The sequence below is a fragment of the Pinus tabuliformis genome, chromosome 2_2, assembly GCF_031772625.1.
Source record: "Pinus tabuliformis cultivar Carrire ecotype Pingquan chromosome 2_2, CPIR1, whole genome shotgun sequence".
Lineage (NCBI taxonomy): Eukaryota > Viridiplantae > Streptophyta > Pinopsida > Pinales > Pinaceae > Pinus > Pinus tabuliformis.
In genome coordinates this window covers 441,367,421-441,387,241 of record NC_142300.1, presented here as the reverse complement: position 1 = coordinate 441,387,241, position 19,821 = coordinate 441,367,421, and positions in this window count along the sequence as shown.

Below are 19,821 nucleotides of genomic sequence, written 5' to 3'. Positions count from 1 at the left end.
AGTATAGGGGCCTAACATAACTACCCTCCCCTCTGAGCACCACGAGAGAGTCATTCTTCTGGTTCTTCGACTGTGAGGAGATTTGCAACTCCTCTGAACAAAATGTATGCTCTTAAGATGCTGAGAAATTTCTTGCTCATGCCATCTCGTTGTCCTACAAGTAATTTCCTTTAACTTGAAGGTAAAGTGTAGCTTTTTTCCTTTGACTAGGGTTTATCTCTTTTTGTATTCGTTTGCAGTGCATTATGAATAGTTAGAGATTTCTTTTGTGAAATTCCAGTGAATGATGGACATGATCTTATATTTCCACCTCGACCCCTGGATTCTACTCAAGTTTTGACTTTATTGAAGGAATTGTCATTAGCTTGCCAGACCAAAAGTAACATTTAGAGATAGCTTTGATTCTTGGCCCACTTTTACTAATAAATTTTGTTTAGAAGTTCTAATAAGGTATCCATTACATCAATGTGCACCCGTTAGAGGGACTAAGGGTACTTTCAAGTATTTTCTCTTGATATTTTGTCACATTCCTATCTTTTATTTTAGCCTTTTGCTTATAGAGACCCCTAGTCCTAATTTTTTTCCTGGGGTTTCTCCTGCAGGTGAGGTCCCAGTCTAAATTTTGAGTGTGGTGCAACTTTAAGAGTTTGGTGACTTCCAACTTCTAGTTTTACTTATTCTCGCTCTCTTCCCCTTTCCAGGTGCAAACACTACTAGAGGCTCCCATCCCTATTACTTACTATCAAGTTTCTAGTTATCACTTAGGGTTTTCTTTTGGAATATGAGGGTTTGTAATGTTAACACCCTTGACAATGGAATTTTTCTTATGGAAAGTGTGAATTTTTATTATGAATTTATGACTAGTTAAGATTTAGGTGCCGCAAGGTACCTTCAGTCTGGCAGACAACTGTATTCTTTTGCTCCATGAAATTAGGTTATAAAACTTCAAGTCCTTTTGTAAAGACTCAGGATCTTCTTTTGTAACTTTAAATTCTAGATTATTAAAATACTTTCTTGTAATGCAAGGGAAGAATTTATGGTATCGTTTCTGTAAATTTGAAAGGTTGTTTGTGGAGTTCTTTATTTGCACTATGTTATGCATATATTCACTCTCCAACATAGATTAAGTACTCGTTTTCTCAACAATGTTGATACATCTATCGCGTGACCCCTCTTTTTATAAGTTTGTTAACAAGACTCAAGTTTATTCTTGCATTGGTTTCATATGCAAATAATTACGTTAACTACGTAAACCATTAGTGTTAGTTTTCAATTTTAATTTTATTTGTTGTAGAAATACTATATATGAAAATTTCCTTTGTTAATTCCACAAATATTTTATGGTCGATGTTAACGGCTATTGGTCATAATTTCCTTTTTTTATATTTCGATATTCATGATTTTTCCTATTTCAATTAAAGTCTTATAGAGTCAAGGGACTATTTCGGGGCTATTGGTAACCCGACTTGGCCTCAGAACTAATCCAAATCTCTTTAGGGTTATGAAATTATTTCACCATAGTATGTTCAACAATATAATATTTTACAGCTATCTGTTACAACCCTCATGTGCAAAATTTCATCTCAACTCAAGAATAATTGTTGTTTTGGTTTACATTATGGAGGGAAGGGAATGTTCTAAGATTGTCATCTATACGGACTTGGCCTAAGAACTAACTCAACTTCCTCATTAATTTCTATTAGTCCCTTCCTAAATATGTTCTTAAACTAATTGTCAAACATTATATTTCACTATATTGTCACATTAGACCTTCTCATTTTCCAATATGATTTAACCTAAGATAACTCACCCAACACTTTTAGAAATTTTCCATAAATAGGAAAAGAGTCACAATCTGTATACAATATTTAGGATAAAATATAGGTTGTACTATACTTATTTGTTCCTTTGTTGTTAGCTAATTGATGAACCACAAAGTCATAGAGAAGGGAATGTTCCTCCTAATTGATGAAACTAGTCTAAATATTGTGTCTCCCCCCGGTCCAAATTCACATTAAGATTAGGTTAGAACAGAGATCTTAACAGAGCCACCTTAAGAATATTTGATCCCAACCAGACGAAGTCTAGGATTTTTAGTTTGAGCACCAGGCCCATGTCAGAATTCCACTAGCTGCACTAGCTCAATAATTCTTCACAATGACAATGTCTTCCAAATTTTATTCACAAACATTTTTCCTCTATGTAACCTCAGGTTCTTGTACCCTCTTGGCTTTCCCCCTCTTTTAGAAATATTTATTCCTTAGGAGAAGTTAGGAAGGTAGTCGCCTTAGCCATAATTGTTTATAACTGCCTGAATGTGAACTCTCTTAGCATTGCTTCCCAATGTAACTTTGTAGTTTGTTGCATATAAGACATTTTTTTTTAGTAAGTTAAACTGACAACATATATATACATATTCGGCCTTCACATGACCCACAAACAAAAATTTCCTCTCTACCAACAGTAAACAAATAAATATTGACAGGTCTTTACCAGGGGATATTACATCTCCTCCCTCTTGATAGAAACACCATCTTGATGTTTTTAAGTCCTCATAATGGGCTTGGGTATGCTTCCTTAATAGATTTCTCATCTTCCCAAGTTGCCTCTTCTGGGATAAAATGCCTCCACTTCACTTTAAACTAGGTGATAGCTCACTTCCACAACATTATTTCTCTCTGATCTAGAATACACAAGGGTTCAAGCAGAAATTCTCCATCCGGATCGACCTACATCCACTATCATCAACTTGTTGTTAGTTCTTATCAACTATATACATATATATATATATATAAACTTTCTTCATCGGTTATTTACCTGTATATCCCACCAATAAATAATATGTCTAGGATCATAAATATATGTTTTTAGTAATGAAACATGAAACACGTTTTGGACACATATGTGGTTAGGTATGGCTAACTGATAAGCCATAGATCCAATTCAAGCAAGGATATAAAAAGGACCACAAAATCAAGGGGATAGTTTTGCACATCCTCCCCACTGCAAGGTGCTCTTTTTGGGTTTGACCCACACATAAACATCATCCCCCACCTAAAATTCTTGGTAAATTTTTTGTTTATCAACATTAGTATTTTATCTATCTTGTACAACTTTTAAGTTATTTTTCACCTTTTTGACACTGTATTCAATCTCTTTCAACATATTAGGCCCTAACATTAATTTATCTTCTGTACCTCTCCAATTAATAGGTGTTTTGCACCTATGTCCATATAATAACTCAAATGAGCTCATTTTTAGGGAACCATGGTAGCTATTACTGTAAGTGAATTCTACCAGATGAAGGTAGTCTTCCCATTTAATTGGTTGTTGCATAACGTGCATCCTTAGCATGTCCTAAAGAACTTGGTTCACTCCTTCAGTTTGCCCATTTGTTTGAGGGTGATATGAAGTGTTGAACTGTATATGAGTACCCAATCCAGTAAACATAGCTTTCCAAAATGTTGATGTGAATTTCACATCCCTGCCAAATATCACTACTCTAGGTACACCATGAAATCTAAAAATTTCCTTAATTAAATGTCAACAATTTGAATTGTTTTATAAGTAGATTTCACTGGTAAAACATGTGCATACTGACTTGATCTATCTATTACAACCATTATAGAATTGTTTTGCCTCTTAGATTTAGGTAAGCCAGTAATAAAATCAAGTGTGATGATCTCCCATTTCCATTCAAGAATTGGAAATGGGTGAAGCAATCTTGTTGGCTGTTGATGTGCAACCTTCACCTGTTGACATTCTAATCACTTTGTCAGATACTTCGCTACTGTCCTTTTCATAACAAGACAAAAGTGATATTTTCTTAGGGAAGTAAGTAGTTTTTGATAACCAAGGTGAGTAGCATTGGGGATTTTATGGTACTCATCAAGGATTAATTGTTCACGTCTTGTTGGTTAGGGACATAAATTATACCCCTATAAATCAACATATTATCATCGTTATTATCATATCCTAGCTATTTTTCATTGTTGTACTGTTGTTTTTCCTGCTTCCATAAAAATTGGTACTCTGGATCACGTAGAACAATATCTTTAATCTGCTCCATAAAATTAGTTTTAATTTGGCTGAATGAGATTTCATATAAAAAATTCAATTTCCTGCTTAAGGCATCCACTACTTGATTCTCTCTGCCCTTTAAATGTTTAATATCAAAATTGAATTCACTTAAAAAGGTTTCCCATCATGCTTTCCATGCATTTAATGTGGCCTATTTAAAGTAACTAGTTAAACTACTATGATCTGTCATTAATATAAATTTATTCCCAAGTAGGTAGTGCCACCACACTTTTAAAGCATGAATCACCATTGCTAACTCCAAATAATAAGTTGAATAATTTTGTTCATGTTCCTTTAACTTTCGAGATTCGTAAGGTATTACTCTACCTTTGTCCATTGACACCCCTCCTACCCCTTCCTTGAAAGAATTTATGTAGACCACAAATTATTTCTCAGGGTCTACATTCCTTAGAATGAGAGTTGTGGTAAGTAAGTGTTTTAGCTGATCAAAGTTGCTTTAACGCTCGACTGTCCACTGAAAATTTTTTCCTTTCCTTTGTAGGGAAGTAATGGGGTAGGATAGTCTTGAAAATCCTTCAAGGAAATGACAATAGTACCCAACTAACCCTATAAAAGATCTAATGTCTGCCACATTCTTAGGGATAGGCCATTCCATTATAGTTTTTATCTTTTCAAGGTCTACAACTATCCCATCTCGAGTGATGACATGTCTTAAATATTGAATTTGATCTTTGTAAAATTCGCTTTTGCTGTACTTAGAATATCATCGATGTTCCCATAAGGTTTGCAATACAATTTGCACATGTCTCTTATGCTCTTCCATATTCTTAGAATAAATAAGGATTTCATAATAAACATTAATACAAACTTATCAAGATATTGATGAAATATGATATCTATGAGGCACATGAATGTTTTTGGGGAATTAGTAAGCCCAAAGGGTAAAATGACGAACTCATAGTGCCCGTATCAAGTTGTAAAAGTAGTTTTACATATATCCTCTTCCTTGATTCGAATATGATGGTATTTGAAGCACAAATCAATTTTTGAAAACACTGTAGACCCCTTTATCTGATCAAACATATTGTCTATCCTGGAAAGTGGGTATTCATTCTTAATCCTTAAATTGTTTAGTTGTTTGTAATCAATGCACAAAGTCGCAAGGTACCATCCTTTTTCCTAACAAAAAGTACATGAGCTCCCTAAGGTGACACACTTGGGTGGATATACTTATTATCTAGCAGCTCCTGTAGTTGCATTTTTAGCTGAGTCAGTTATGGTATGCTCATATGGTAGGGTTCCCTGGATACTAGAGCGACTCCTGAAAATAGCTCAATAATGAAGTCTATGTCTTCCTTTGGAGGCAATCCAGGGATCTCTTCAGGGAACACATTTGAAAAATCTTGCACAATAGGTAAAATTATCTAAGGTTGCAGCCTTTTCCTTGGAATTAGTATACCCCAGCTATACAACATAAATTTGATACCCCTTTCTAATGCATTTTCCTAGCTGTGAGGTTGTAATTGGTCTTAAATTCAAGGTCTTCTGATTCCTTGCATTTATTGTCAAATTTTTTCCTCATTAAGGAAACTGATATTTTTAGATTTACAATTTATAAGAGACCAGTGTTTTTCAATCCAATCCATTCCAATTAGAATATCATATGACCCTATTTGAAATATATTTAAATTGGTTATTGGTTGATCTGTAATTACAATAGGATAGTTATCTACCCTAGTTTCCACTCTCCTTTTGGCCTCTGCGGCTAACTGCACCATCCATAGACTTCTAAATTTTAATTCTTGTAAATGGCATGATTGTACTATCCTAGGTCTTATATAACTCAGACTGGCTCCGGGGTTAATTAAAATAGACAAGGCAGGTTAAATATTTTACCTTAAAACTCCACCATTGTCGGTTGATATTTCACCTGATGATCCTCTAACACAACATTAATCTTAGCTAGACTCCTTGTTATCTATCCTACTATAAATGCCTCTTGAATATGGGAAACATATTCTTTCCTTTTCTAGTAGGGGAAATTTGTAATGTAGTGAGGTTCCCCACATCCCCAGCACTGCAGTGGGGGTCTTGAAGATTGGTCAAACTCAGGTTTATTTGAATGTTCTGTTATTTTTACTTCATTTGGAAACTTATATTTTTGCGGAGTCCTACCCACTTTTTTATTCTATTGATTTTATATGAGTACTTACATGTTTTCCACCTTTAGCATTCTGGGAGTGCTTTTGTCCTTTCCTCTTTGTCCACCTTTCTGTATTATCCCCTTTTTGCTTCATCTCTTGATAACATATTCGTGCCTTGTGTACCACCTCATCCATCATTTTAGGATTGTCAAATTCCATTTGTTCTTTCATAAATGTAGGCAAATTGCTTATAAATCTTTGCACTTTCACCTTTTCCTCACATGTGTAGGGGAAATATCTCAACAAAGAAGTAAACTTGACTACATACTCATCCATAGTTAAATGTTCCAATCGGAGATCGTGAAACTCCCTTTCCTTGTAATCATAAAACATTCAGTCAAGTATTTGTTTTTAAAGTACTGCTAAAAGCTTTCCCAATTAAATCCTTGTTCATCCACTCCTTGAATTGCTTTAACCTCCTCCCACCCTAACGTTGCTTTTCCTTGTAATTGGTAAATTTCCAAGTGGGCTTGAAAATTATCATTGTATTCATAAATTTGGAAATATTTATTAATATTAACTAGTCAAGCTTAAGCAGCCTCCTCTAACTCACACTCGAATATTGGGGGTTTGATTTTATTAAACTCCCCTTGCAATTCAAATTTCCATCTTTTTGATCCTTTTTCCATTTTGTCCTAGGAAGTGTTCCTTGATTCTTCATTTTTAGGTTATGATCCTCTTCCACCCTCAGATTCCTAAGTGTTACATCTCTCGGGAGGGTTGTCTTCCCTTCGTCGGTGGGATTTTACCTGATTACCATAATCAACAGTTGGGGTTGAATTCCTTTGATTTTGTTGGCTTGTTAAGGTTTTAATAACTCTATCCTAATCTCTCATCAAATGTCCATTGTCAACTCTTAGCCTTGTCATCTCTGATTTTAACTATTGCATGTTTGATTTGATTAACAATATTAGTTTTGTTATGCTAAGATCCTCCTCAGATTATAAACAAAATGTTATTCATGTGCTTAAGGATTCATGAGTTTATTGCAAGTGAAAATGAGTTTTTATGTTAATTTTATGAGAAATTTAACATAAAATAGAAACTAAACAACAGCATATAAATGTACAAAACATCACCAAAAACACATCATAACAGGAACATGATGAAGGAGTTCACCCCTCCTGGGCTACGTCTCCTTGGTCCAACTTCCAATGGTTTGGGCCTCTCTATTATGCTCAAATGTATAAAAATATGTGTTTACAATACTCAAATGTTTCTGAAATTTACTCCAATGAGTCCATAATGTCCAAAAATGGCTACTTAGCCTCTTTCTGCATCCAATTTGGTCGAAAACTGGAGAAGTTATGACCTCTCCTAGTTTCTCCACTATTTGCTCTACAAATTGTCCAAAATCTGGCACCGACCCTCATTTTCGCCCCATCTTCCGTTAACGGGCCACCGAATCCATCAAAATCCAGGCAGATTTGTTGGACAGTTAATTTTTCCACTGAGGCCTAAAATACAAAAATTTAGGGTCATATGGGGGGCCATGTGCCTAGGGGATATCCCCGGGCACTAGCCCCTCCCTCCGGTGGTCACATAAGCTGCTAACAGTTAACGATAAGGCATTCACATGGGTGGTTTCCTCTGGCAGTTAAGTGGTGGTGGTCCTCCCTCCGAGGATCACATAAAATGTTGGAAATTAGCATAAGAGACATTCACATGGGGGCGGTTAAGTCTACCCCACCTCCAAGCTATGTCGACGTTGAACTTTAAATATGCATCGTGCCCCATAGAGTTAAGACCCGCGTGCATGGTACGTTGGTAAAGTCATTGTGTTAGCGTTGGGAGGTTGTGGGTTCGACCCTCGCTACCTCTGCCTGGTCCACAACAACAATTTTGGTGGCTCCTAGGTTGCCACGTGGCAGCCTCCAGTTGGGCCACGTGTTAGCCCGTGGTTGGCCAACATTCCGTCCAATGAAAAACCACAAATTTTCAACTAGTACCAATGTGCCACTTGGCACGATATAATTCGCCGAGAAATTATTTGACCAAGTCAACTTTCAAATCACCTGCCCAGTCAGTGCCATGTCAGAAGTACGGACTGCTAATTGGGCTGTCCTTTTTTTTTAAATTTTGGTTGTGTTTGAGAAAGTGGAAAAAAATCATTTCTGGAGTCATAAGGATTCCGTTTCGCGCGAAACGAGTTGCACCAAATTCAGGATGACGAGCACTACACGGTCATCTAGGTTGTACACCAATCTAACAACTTTGAAATTTGAGCTATTATTTTAGCACCTGATCAATGTTTTCCATCAACATGGTCATGGTAGTTCAAGACTCTTCCCCTAGTTAGACCCACATTTCTAGGTTTGGTCCTTGTAATGGTATTGTTCTGTGACCAGTAGGGATTCCATTAGATGTTGTAGTAATCATACTACCACCTCTCCTCATTTCTCTCTTTGTGAAGCAAAAAATACAAGTTTTGTTATCACCATGGTTACCCTATTTAGGCCACAGTGCAGTTAACCTAGATTTGATACAACCTATAACATGCCTCAAACAATTTTTTTTAATTTATTACCTTGGTAATTTATACATATATATATATATATATATATATATATATCTATATATATATATATATATATATATATATCTATATCTATATATATATATATATATATATATATATATATATATATATATATATATATATATATATATATATATATCTAACTTCCTGGTTATTATTGAACTTATTTATTAAACTTATGATGTGAACTTTAATGATAGTTCTTGGTCACATTATGAATGTTTTGATGTTTGAGGGTCCAAGGCTTAATCTCCAGTTCACGGGTTTCATGCCAATTCATGTTATATATGTCATTACAATGCTAAAGGACTTATGTACATGTTGTATATATAAAATTTTATAATCAAGTGGATCCTTTGATCCCTATCGATGCTTATCGATCTTCTGCCATGTGGCATTGGATCCTCGGGATTGGTAACATAACCAATCAAAGGCTCTTGTTTGTTAGGTTATGGATTAATGACTCGGATTGAGGGAAGTTGTTAGAGGTAACTACCCTCCCCTTAGAGCACCATGAGAGATTCATTCTTCTGGTTCTTCAGCTGTGAGGAGTGCTACAATGCCTCCTAGGAAAATTTATACCCTTAAGATGTTGGGAAATTTCTGGCTTGTGCCATCTTGTTATCCTATAGGTAATTTCCTTTAACTTGGCTGTACAGTGTTGCCCTTTTCCTTTGACTAGGATTTATCTCTTTTTGTACTCCTCTACAGTGTGTTATGAATAGTTAGAAATTTATTTTGTGAAATTCTAGTTAATGATGGACATGCTTTTATATTCCATCTTGGCCCCTGGATTCTATTTGAGTTTTGACTTTACTAGAGGCATTGTCATTAGCTTGCCAGGCCGTAGCTAACATTTAGAGTTAGATTTGGTGCTTCACCCACTTTTACTGGTAAATTTCATTTAGAAGTTCTAAAAAGGTATTTGTTGCAGGAATGTGCACCCGTTGGAAGGACTAAGGGTAATTTCAGGTCATTTCTCTTGATATTTTCTCAAGTTCATCTCTTTTCTTTTAGCCTTCTACTTCCAAAAACCTGTGGTTCTATTTTTTTTTCTAGGTTTTCTCCGACAGGTGAGGTCGTGGTCTTAATTTTGAGTGTGGCACACCATTAAGAGTTTGGTGATTCCAACTTCTAGTTTTACTTATTCTCACTCTCTTTTCCTTTCTAGATGAAAACACTACAGGGGGTTTCCATCCCTGTTACTTACTATCAAGTTTCTATTTATCACTTAGGGTTTTGTTTTGGAATTTGAGGGCTTGTAATGTTAACACCCTTGATAGTGGAATTTTTCTTACAAAAACTGTGAATTTATGTTATGAATTTATGAATAGTTAAGATTTAGGTGTCACAGAGTACCTTCGGTCTAGGGGTCGGTTGTATTCATTTTCTCCATGAACTTAGGTTATAAAACTTCAAGACCTTCTTTAAAGACTCATGATCTTCTTTTGTAACTTTAAATTTTGAATTATTAAAATAGTTTCTTTTAATGCAAAGGAAGAATTTATGGTATCATTTCTGTAAATTTGAAAGGTTGTTGTGGAGTTCTTTATTTGCACTATGTTATGCAGATATTCACTTGCCAACATAGATTAAGTACTCATTTTCTCATCATGTTGATGCTTCTATCACATGACCACATTTTTTTTATAAGTTGGTTAACGAGACTAGGGTTTCTTCTTGAATTAGTTGCATACACAAATAATTATGTTAACTGTGTAAACCCTTGGTGTTAGTTTTCGATTCTAATTTATTTGTTGTAGAAATACTATATATGAAAATTTCCTTTGTTAATTCCACAAATATTTATGGTTGATGTTAATTTTTATTGTTCACAGTTTCCTTTTTTTATATTTTGATATTCATGCTTGTTCCTATTTCAATTAAAGTCTTTTAGAGTCAAGGAACCATTCTGAGGCTGTTGGTATCTCGGCTTGGCCCCAGAACTAACCCAAATCTCTTCAGGGTTATGAAAATTTTTCACCATATTATGTTCAACAATATAATAGTTTATAGTTACCTGTTACAACCCCATGTGAAAAATTTCATCTCAACTCAAGGTTAACTGTTGCTTTGGTTTACATTCTAGAAGGAAGGGATTGTTCTAAGGTTGTCGTCTTTACCAACTTTGCCTGAGAACTAACCCCACTTCCTCATTAAATTCTATTAGTCCCTTCTTAAATCTATTCTTAAACTAATTGTGAAACATTATATTTCACTATATTGTCACATCAAACCTTCTCATTTTCCAATTTGATTTAACATAGAGAATTCACCCAACACTTTCAAAAAAAATCCATAAATAAAAAAATATTCACAGTCTATATACAATATTCAACATAAAAGACAGGTTTCACTATACTTATTTGTTCCTCTATTGTTGCCTAACTGATGAACCAAAAAGTCACAAAGAAGGGAATGCTCCTCCCAACCGATGAGACTAGTCTCAATACTACATCTCCCCCTAAGCCACCTTCACATTCAAGTTAGGTTAGAACAAATATCAACACATAGTCACGCTAAGACTATCTGATCCAAACTAGACGTAGTCTAGGATTCTTAGGTTGAACATTAGACCCCAATTAGAATTCTACTAGTTGAACCAGCTCAAAAATTCCTCACAATTATAATGTCTTCCAAATTTTATTCACAGCCCATTTTCCTCCAGGTAACCTCGGGTTCCTTTACCCTCTTGGCCTTCCCCCCGCTTTTAGAAATCTTTATTCCCCAAGAGGAATTGGGCATAATTGTTTCTAACCACCTGAATGTGAGCTCTCTTAGCATTGCTTCCTAATGTAACTTTGTAGTTAGTTACATATAACACTTTATTACTTTTTTTAGTAAGTTAAACCGACAACGTATATACATATTTGGCCTTCACATGAACTGTTACACAATAATTTGTCACTGTCTCTATCCTAGTCTTCCTACTGCGTCATGTGTCCAAGTCATACATGTTCATATTATACAAATGCTCTCTGATGTTGCCAAATGACCCACTTTTCCAAAGGTTTCTGCCTCATCACGTCTGTTAGCCAAATAAACGCGCTGAAGGGCGCTCCAAAACAGCTCACAAGCGCTGCCATCGTGGAAGTACACCTGATTCCCATGATGGTCCGATATTATGTGCCAGCGTGAGGTAATTTGCAATCTTCAGCGATGAACTAACTAGCTACGTTATTCAATAGCGATGTCAGCGCAGAAGATCAGTTATGTGCCGCGATGATCCAGATTGGGCGAATTTGTTCCAACAGTCGGCCTTCCAGATGACTCCAGACCTGGTTGTTGGCATAGTTTGTATCACCCTCCTTTCTCTGGCGTGGTTGTTCCGTCATTTGTGCTACCTTCCTTGGAGATAAGCTCATTCTCCCACCTTTCATGGAGACTCCTTCTCCTATTTAAACTCTCACCATTGCTATGTGCTGCTAGTTTTTGGAATGGTTGCTGATAGTGCTGTTAGTTTTTGTGAGTTTGCTAGATAGCTAGTGTGAGTGTGACAAGTGTGGGTTTGTTGATAGCTTGAGGAAGGTTGTGAAGTGCCCTTAATCTTGTGTAAAAATTGTGAGTGAGAGAGACTTGTGTATTGGGAGATCCATCTTCAAAGAGTGAATGCTTGAGGAACATGCTGGCTGGACCCTTCTGAGAAGGCTTGTGACGTCAAGACTTTGGTTGTAAGCTTACTCTTATTTCATTATTAATGCAATCAATGATGTTTTCCTATGTCTTGTATGTAATGTACTAGATAACTCATGACTTCTTGACTTTGTGAGTAAATAGATCATTGTTGTTCCGGTTACGTGATTTGTTGTATTTCCTTTGCATTGTTTCAGGTTGATTACTCATTAGGAGAAGGAAGCGGAAGCTGGAGCAACGCAACAAAACTCCATCGACCACCGGTTGAGGTAGGCCTCCAACTATGACTATTTAAGGAAAGCTATTGTTGATATGTCCTTGTTTGTGACTAGACCCACTCTAGGGCTAGAGGGGTTGCCTCTGTCCGTAGAGGGAACACTTTCCTGCATCACAAATTGGCGACTCCACTGGGGAGCTTTGGCCTTTGTTCTTTTCTTGTTTACTCTTGTTTTGATTTTTGTTTTGGTCTCTTTTGAAGTGTTGGGGATTAGTTACCAATCTTCTGAGTTTCCTGGCCTGATCTGGGAAATGCCCTTATTTGATTAAAGGATTGATTGTCTTTGATTTGGGAGTTTTGGTTCACCTGTTATTGTTTTGAACATCATCGCGGCTTTTAATTTAATAGTGACGTTGTCATCGCGTCACCCCTTTTGTAGTATCCTGTTCATCGCGTAATTAAACTTAACAGTCAGGACAGTTCTGTAAATCGGACCATCGCGGAAAAGTCATGTACTTCCGCGCTGACATTGCTTTATTGTTGTGGTGTGCTCTTTATCAGCACTTGTTGCTTGTGTATCACCCGCGCTGATTGCTGTAGAATTTATTTTTTCAATTCTGCCTCCTGAATCCATCAGTCTTGCTAGTCCCTTGTTGTTCTCACTTGTTTGATAACTTGTTTTTCACTGTTCATAGGTTGAGGCACTCTCTCGTGAGCTTTGTTGAATGAATCTTGTTTTTTTGCTTTGTGACCTAGTTTCATTGTTTCAAGTCTTTTGGATCAGTTTGGCTTGGTTGCTTGGTTGCTCAAAGATTCGTTTGCAGCTTACCGTTGGTTTGATTGAGCCTTCCCCTTTGCTTACTTTTGGTTGATTGTTTAGTGATTGTTATTGGACCAATCTTGGCATTGATTCGATTTCTCTTCACTACCCGGACATAGATTACAATTGTTTGGATCAACCGTTTTTCCACATTTGTTTATCGCTTGTTGGTTTCTTTTAGATTTAAGAGACATCAAAATCAAAAGGATTGCATTCATTTAGTCTACGAAAGTGAAAGTAAATTTGCATTTCAAGTTGCATATTGAAAAGCGAATGATTAAATCTCTCATTAGTAGTATCTGTGCACTTTAGGAATTGATGTCTGTTTGCATTGAGTGACTACTTTGTTGTCTTGGTTTTCTTGGTTTGGGAATGATCTCTCTACCTTCCCGTAGGTAGGTGTTCATCGGAAAAAAAGGATATTTCATTCATTCTAGCTGCATCCTAGGATTTGTTATATACATACGGTAAGGCCTGAAAACTAAAACATAATTCAATATCAACTCTAAAATGAACTGAATAAATCTAACAACGCATTGGAACATAACACACACATTTAGAGGTCTAGGCTAGAGACGAGCTCCAGCGTCATTAAACCTAGTCACTTTTGTTTCCACTCAAGGTTGGGTGATTCCTCCTTCTGTGACTCAATAGTGGTCTAGCACAGAATTGTGCTCCCATGTACCGTCGAGTATATGTTGGGATACCCCACTAGGTTATCATCCTTTATCCATAGGAAGTCATGTCTGCCACCTTACAAGCCGTAACGCATCGAACATAGCATTCAGGAATATTGACTGTCGTATAGAAAGTCCTTGGTTTTTATATGACTACCAAGGTGTATATGCAGTTTTACGGATTTGTTTGGTAAACCTTTTGCCTAGTTCTCCAGAGTAATCACTTTCGTTCCTTTTCGAACTCCCTAAAAGAAAAGGTCCATCTGAGCACTTGTCACTTTAGGCTCATTAAATATTCGAAGGTGACTAGAGTCATATTTTTTCCTTTTCTCGACTCTTTAAAGATGAAAAGGTCAAGTTTTGTTCCTGTGTCTTAAAATTTATTCGGCCATGATTCACATTTACCTTGTTAGATCTTGTTTGCGTTAGCTTGAGTAGGGTCCTTCCTCGTTAGTTTTCCTAGGATTTTTGAGTTGTCATCCTGGCGGAATCACCGGTCCCGTCTCCCGTCCCGAGTGACCAAGGGTCTCCTTCTTCTATTGCTCCTGAGATACCGGTTGTGAGTGATACTCTCCCTGTTATTCCGAGTATCCAACTGATTAACTCTCGCGATCCAGAGGACGAACCCCGTTTGGGAGCCTTCCGAAGAAGATATTCTCACTACTCCTCCTAGCATTTCGGTCCCAATGTCTTCTTCTGATATGGAGGACACATCCCCTGTCACAAGTGAAGAATCCATTCGGACGAGTGGTGAAATTCCCACCTCAATGGAAACTACACCTTTTCGTATCACCCCTCTTGGTGTTATGTTGCCTTTACGTTATAAGGCTTTGAGGGATGTTATGTCTTCTAGGACCCCCCTTACGAGTTCTATGTGGTCGCACACCATCACTCCGACCTCGGAGTCCTTTATTCCTCAAATTCATAATGTGTCTGTCACTTCCATCCCGACTATTCCAACTGTCTGTGTGGCTTCTTCAACCCCCGTTGTCGGTGCTGTTACTGCATCCTTAGTTGTGACCGCTGCTGCTGGACCTTCTTCAGGGTCAGAAAATAGTGGCCCATCGGCATCTGTACCCGAAGTTATTGATCCTACACTAAGTGCCCCACCTTCTTTTGGTTCTATTTCAGTAGGGGGGGCATACGATCAATATTTGTATGCTCTCCAGAATCCGGATCCTCAAAATCTGTTTCATTATTATGATTCTAGAGGGGCTCATCTCTATCACGATGGACCTTTGCCACCTCAGCCTGCGGTTGACATCACAGTCCCATTATCCGTTACTTGGACCACCACTGGTTATGGCGGTGGCCAAGTATCGCCTGCACATCTTCAAGGACCACCTTATCAAGCCCAACCCTCTTATGGGCAGCAGTATTACGGGCAGTCTTATCCAGGGCAACCTAGAGGCCCACAAGGACAACCCTTTCAGGGACAACCTTTGGCCTCTAGTGGTCTGTCTTTTACCTATTTCGCGCAACCTTCTGGTAACCCTGGACAACCTTACATCCAACAAGGTCAACCTGGTATCCAGCAAGGCTACCCTTCTGGGCAAGTCGGTCAACCTTATGTTCAGCAAGGCCAACCCACTATCTAATATAGTCAACCATCTGGACAAGTCGGTCAGCCTCAAATCCAATCAGGTCAACCAACTTCCTAGTCTGCTCAGCCATCCGGTCTATCAGGACAACCCTCAGTTGTGCAAGGACAACCCAACACCCAACAAGTTCAACCTTCTAGGCAAATGGGTCAATCTCAATCTCAACTAGGTCAACCTTCTGGCCCGATGGCTCAGCCTCAATTCTCTCAAGGACATCCTTATGGGCCTGCTCAACCAAGGACTCAAATGATTGTTGCTTCTCAAGCTCAACTCGGTTTTCAGCCCCAGGCTAGGCTCCAGACCCAATCCAGTCTTCAAATGCAGGTTGGATCTCAATCCTAACCAACCTATCAAACACAGCCTACCTCCCAAGCTCAATTTGGAGCCCAGCCGCCTTATGGTTTCTAGCAATCCCAAGGGCAAACTCAATTTGCCCCGTATCAAAATTATCAACAACTGTAGGTGAGTCCTTATCAGAATTACCAGCAACCTTATGTTGCTCCTGCAGGCCAAGTTGGTAATCAATGGAATGCTGGGGGGAAAATCCAGGGTCAGCCATCCTATAACCCCTATGGAAAAAATCCCTACAGACAAAACCCTCCTGGGCTTAGTCCATCCGAACAAAATCAATGGGGGCAACCGGCAGCCGGCTGGAACTCTGGTACCACCTCCTACCCACGGCCTCAGATGTCCTTTAACCCTCAATTACCCTTTTTAGCAACGTTGGAATTACCGGATGTGTCCAAATTGACAAATGATCCTATTCTTCATAATCCGTATTGGCCCCCGGTTCCAACTAAGATTCCCAGTGATTGTCCCAAATTCGATGGTAAAGCTGGAGAAGATCCCCAGGCTCACGTCATGACTTATCATCTATGGTGTTCATCAAATTCGTGGCTTGATGATTCAATCCGGCTCTGCCTTTTTCAAAGGACTCTCACTGGCTCTGCTGCTAAATGGTATATTAAGTTATCTCGCAGATCTTTTCAGGATTTTAACTCGTTGGCTATGGAATTTTTAACTCATTTCCAGTTGCCGATTCGATATGAAACGAGCACACACCTCCTGACGTCCTTAAAATAGACAACGACTACACATATCTCTGATCATATCCATGAATGGAGACAACGTCGTCATTTGATTAAGTTTTGGATTCTCGATCAGCTTCTCACCGACTGGTTCACGACCTCATTCGTCGGTCCGATAGCATGGGACATTGCTATGGGGGCATGTGTAACTGAAGAGTAGGCTATTGTGCGCACTCATTACCTTGACTTGGTTTACTCCCAGTCTGGTACGCTATATGATTATTTGCCTGATGCCCCGAGACCCGGAACTTCCAAAGCTCCGCCAACACCATCCATTGACAGTGTCATCAGCTGTTAATCCGCCTTCAAAGAAAACTTCCGCGAACCCTGGGAAGCAAAAGTCGAATGCTCCGAATGAAAATACTTCTCAGGCTGTATCCAATTCTGGTAGTACTTCCGAGGTTAACGTCGTTCAGTCCACCACGGCGGACAAAGCCTCGAAAGGAAAGAAGAAGGGAAAAGGAAAGAATAAAGCGGATCAACCTAAGCAGGATTCCCCTAAGCCTCCACCTGAGGACGGTGCCAAACGCAAGCCCAAGTACCCTTGTCTTATCTGTGATGAGGATCACTATACCAAAGACTGCCCAAGGCAGTCTAAAGTTAGTCGTTTGTTGAAAGGTGCTCCTGGGACTCCTGCTGTGCTCAAAGAACCTTTTCCCTCACAGCAAACACAAATGGTGGCTAATCCATCCCAATCCTCTTCTCCCTTTGGTTCTCAAGTATTTATGGCTGGGACGATTCCCGTCCACATTAGTACTCAGGCAAAAGAGTATCTGTCGCCTACCGGGAAAGAGCCTGAGGTCCCCTCTAGTGCTCCTCCGTCCAGTTCTGGTCTACTCCATATCAAGAGACCTAGCACTGAGATACCCATCCGACCCCCTCCTAAAGGTGTACTCCGAAAATCTTCTTACAACCCTAATGCTCATGCTGCTCAGCACTACAGCATTGTTGAGGACTTAGCCCAGGCTCCGTCGGCTATGTCCGCCTTAGAAGTACTCCAGAGCTGCCCCTCTCAGAGGAAGTCCTTGCTATCGGCCATCGATGGCATAGACCCGGCTGACTCGGATCTGATTACTTTTGACCTAGAAATCCATATACCGAGACTGCCTCACCAAATTGCCTTCCTCATTCAGGTCATCATCAATTCCAAAACAATTCATCGTACAGTCATTGATGAAGGTGCTTCAACTTGCATCATGTCTATTTCCTGTTGGAAGGCTATTGGTTCTCCGACTCTGAGCCAGTCTCCTACGACCTTGGAAGCCTTTGATGGGAGAGAATCTTGCCCTTATGGTATACTCCAATGTTTGCCCATTACTTTGGAAGGGAAGACGGTCGAAGTGGAAGTTGAAGTTGTTGATGCTAATCTTACCTACAACCTCCTTCTAGGACGCAGCTGGACATACGCCATGCGAGCCATGGCTTCATCTCTATTTCGTGTCATTTGTTTCCCTCATCAGGGGAAGATCATCACAGTAGACCAGCTGTCCTTCTTCACCTCCTCTTCCGAAGGCAACGTGCCCTTTGTGGAGCATACCTCCATCCCATATGAGAGTGTGGGAGCTGGACTTTTTAAAGATCCTGCCCTGATGGGTGTTTTTTCACTCCCACCTCCTAACGTCGCTCCTATCAATATGATTTCCGTTCGCTCTGATCCGTGGGTTCTTCCCCCCGCTGATCAAGTAGACTCTTGGGGCGATGAGATGTCGTTGAGTCCTGCCGAGCTCAACTACGTCAAAATTGTTTTTGCATCGGCTCCACCTTCTGAACCTGCTCCCTCGAGCAGGGCTCTTGACTCGTACGCTCATTCCCCTTGGTTTGGAGACGACGCTTCTTCAGACCCTTTAAAGGAAATATTTCCTTCTCATGAAGCTATTATTGAGACTATGCCTCTCTAGGAACCCCCTTGGTCTGATCATCACCATTGTTCCTCGTTTCTCCCTGCCCACCGAGAAATTCTTACCTGTCTCGAGTGGTTTGTTCCTTGTCTCCCATCCCAACCCCTTCTGCCACCCATTCAATTTTATCAAGTATCTTCTGAAGGACATATGGGAAACATCACGCAAACCCAACCCATCAACATCTCTGTGAAACCAGGGATTTTCGAGCATATCCATGTCGGAGTCACTTGTACTCCACAGGAAATTCAGCTCTATACTGATCTTTTTCACAAATTTCGTGATGTCTTTGCTTGGTCCTACGAAGAAATGCCCGGCCTTGATCCTAGCATAGTGTTGCATGAGATACCTACGTATCCGAGTGCTAAGCCTGTTTGCCAACGTCTACGCCCCTTGCACCCCCGAAAGGTTGCGGCTATTAAAGTGGAAGTTGAAAAGCTTCTTAAGGCTGGTTTTATTTACCCCATCCCACTCACAGATTGGGTCTCCAATATTGTCCCTGTGACTAAAAAATAGGGTACTATTCGAGTCTGTGTTGATTACCGTGATATTAACCGGGCTTGTCCCAAAGATAACTTCCCCACACCCTTCATTGACCAGCTCATTGATGAGTGTGCTGGGAGCGAAATGTATTCATTCATGGACGGTTTTTTTGGATATAACCAGATCAATATTGCGCCTGCAGATCAGCACAAAACTACCTTTATCTGTCCGTGGGGCACTTTCGCCTACAAAAAGCTCCCTTTCGGTTTGAAGAACGCCGGTGCTACCTTCCAACGTGCAATGTCTTATGCATTCCATGACATTCAACACATTGTACAATCGTACCTGGATGATCTACCAACTCATTCAGCAAAGTGACAAGACCATCCTGCTCATCTTCACGAAATCTTTCTCCGTTTTCGACACTACCGCATCAGGCTTAATCCTCATAAGTGTGTCTTCTGCGTTGAGTCAAGCATACTACTCAGGTTTATCGTCTCCCAAGAGGGCATCTGTTTGGATCCCCTTTAAGTCGAGGCCATTCTAAATCTTCCTCCCCTTGCTTCTTTGCAGCAATTGTAGAGCTTGTAGGGCAAAGCAAATTTTTTAAGACGATTCAT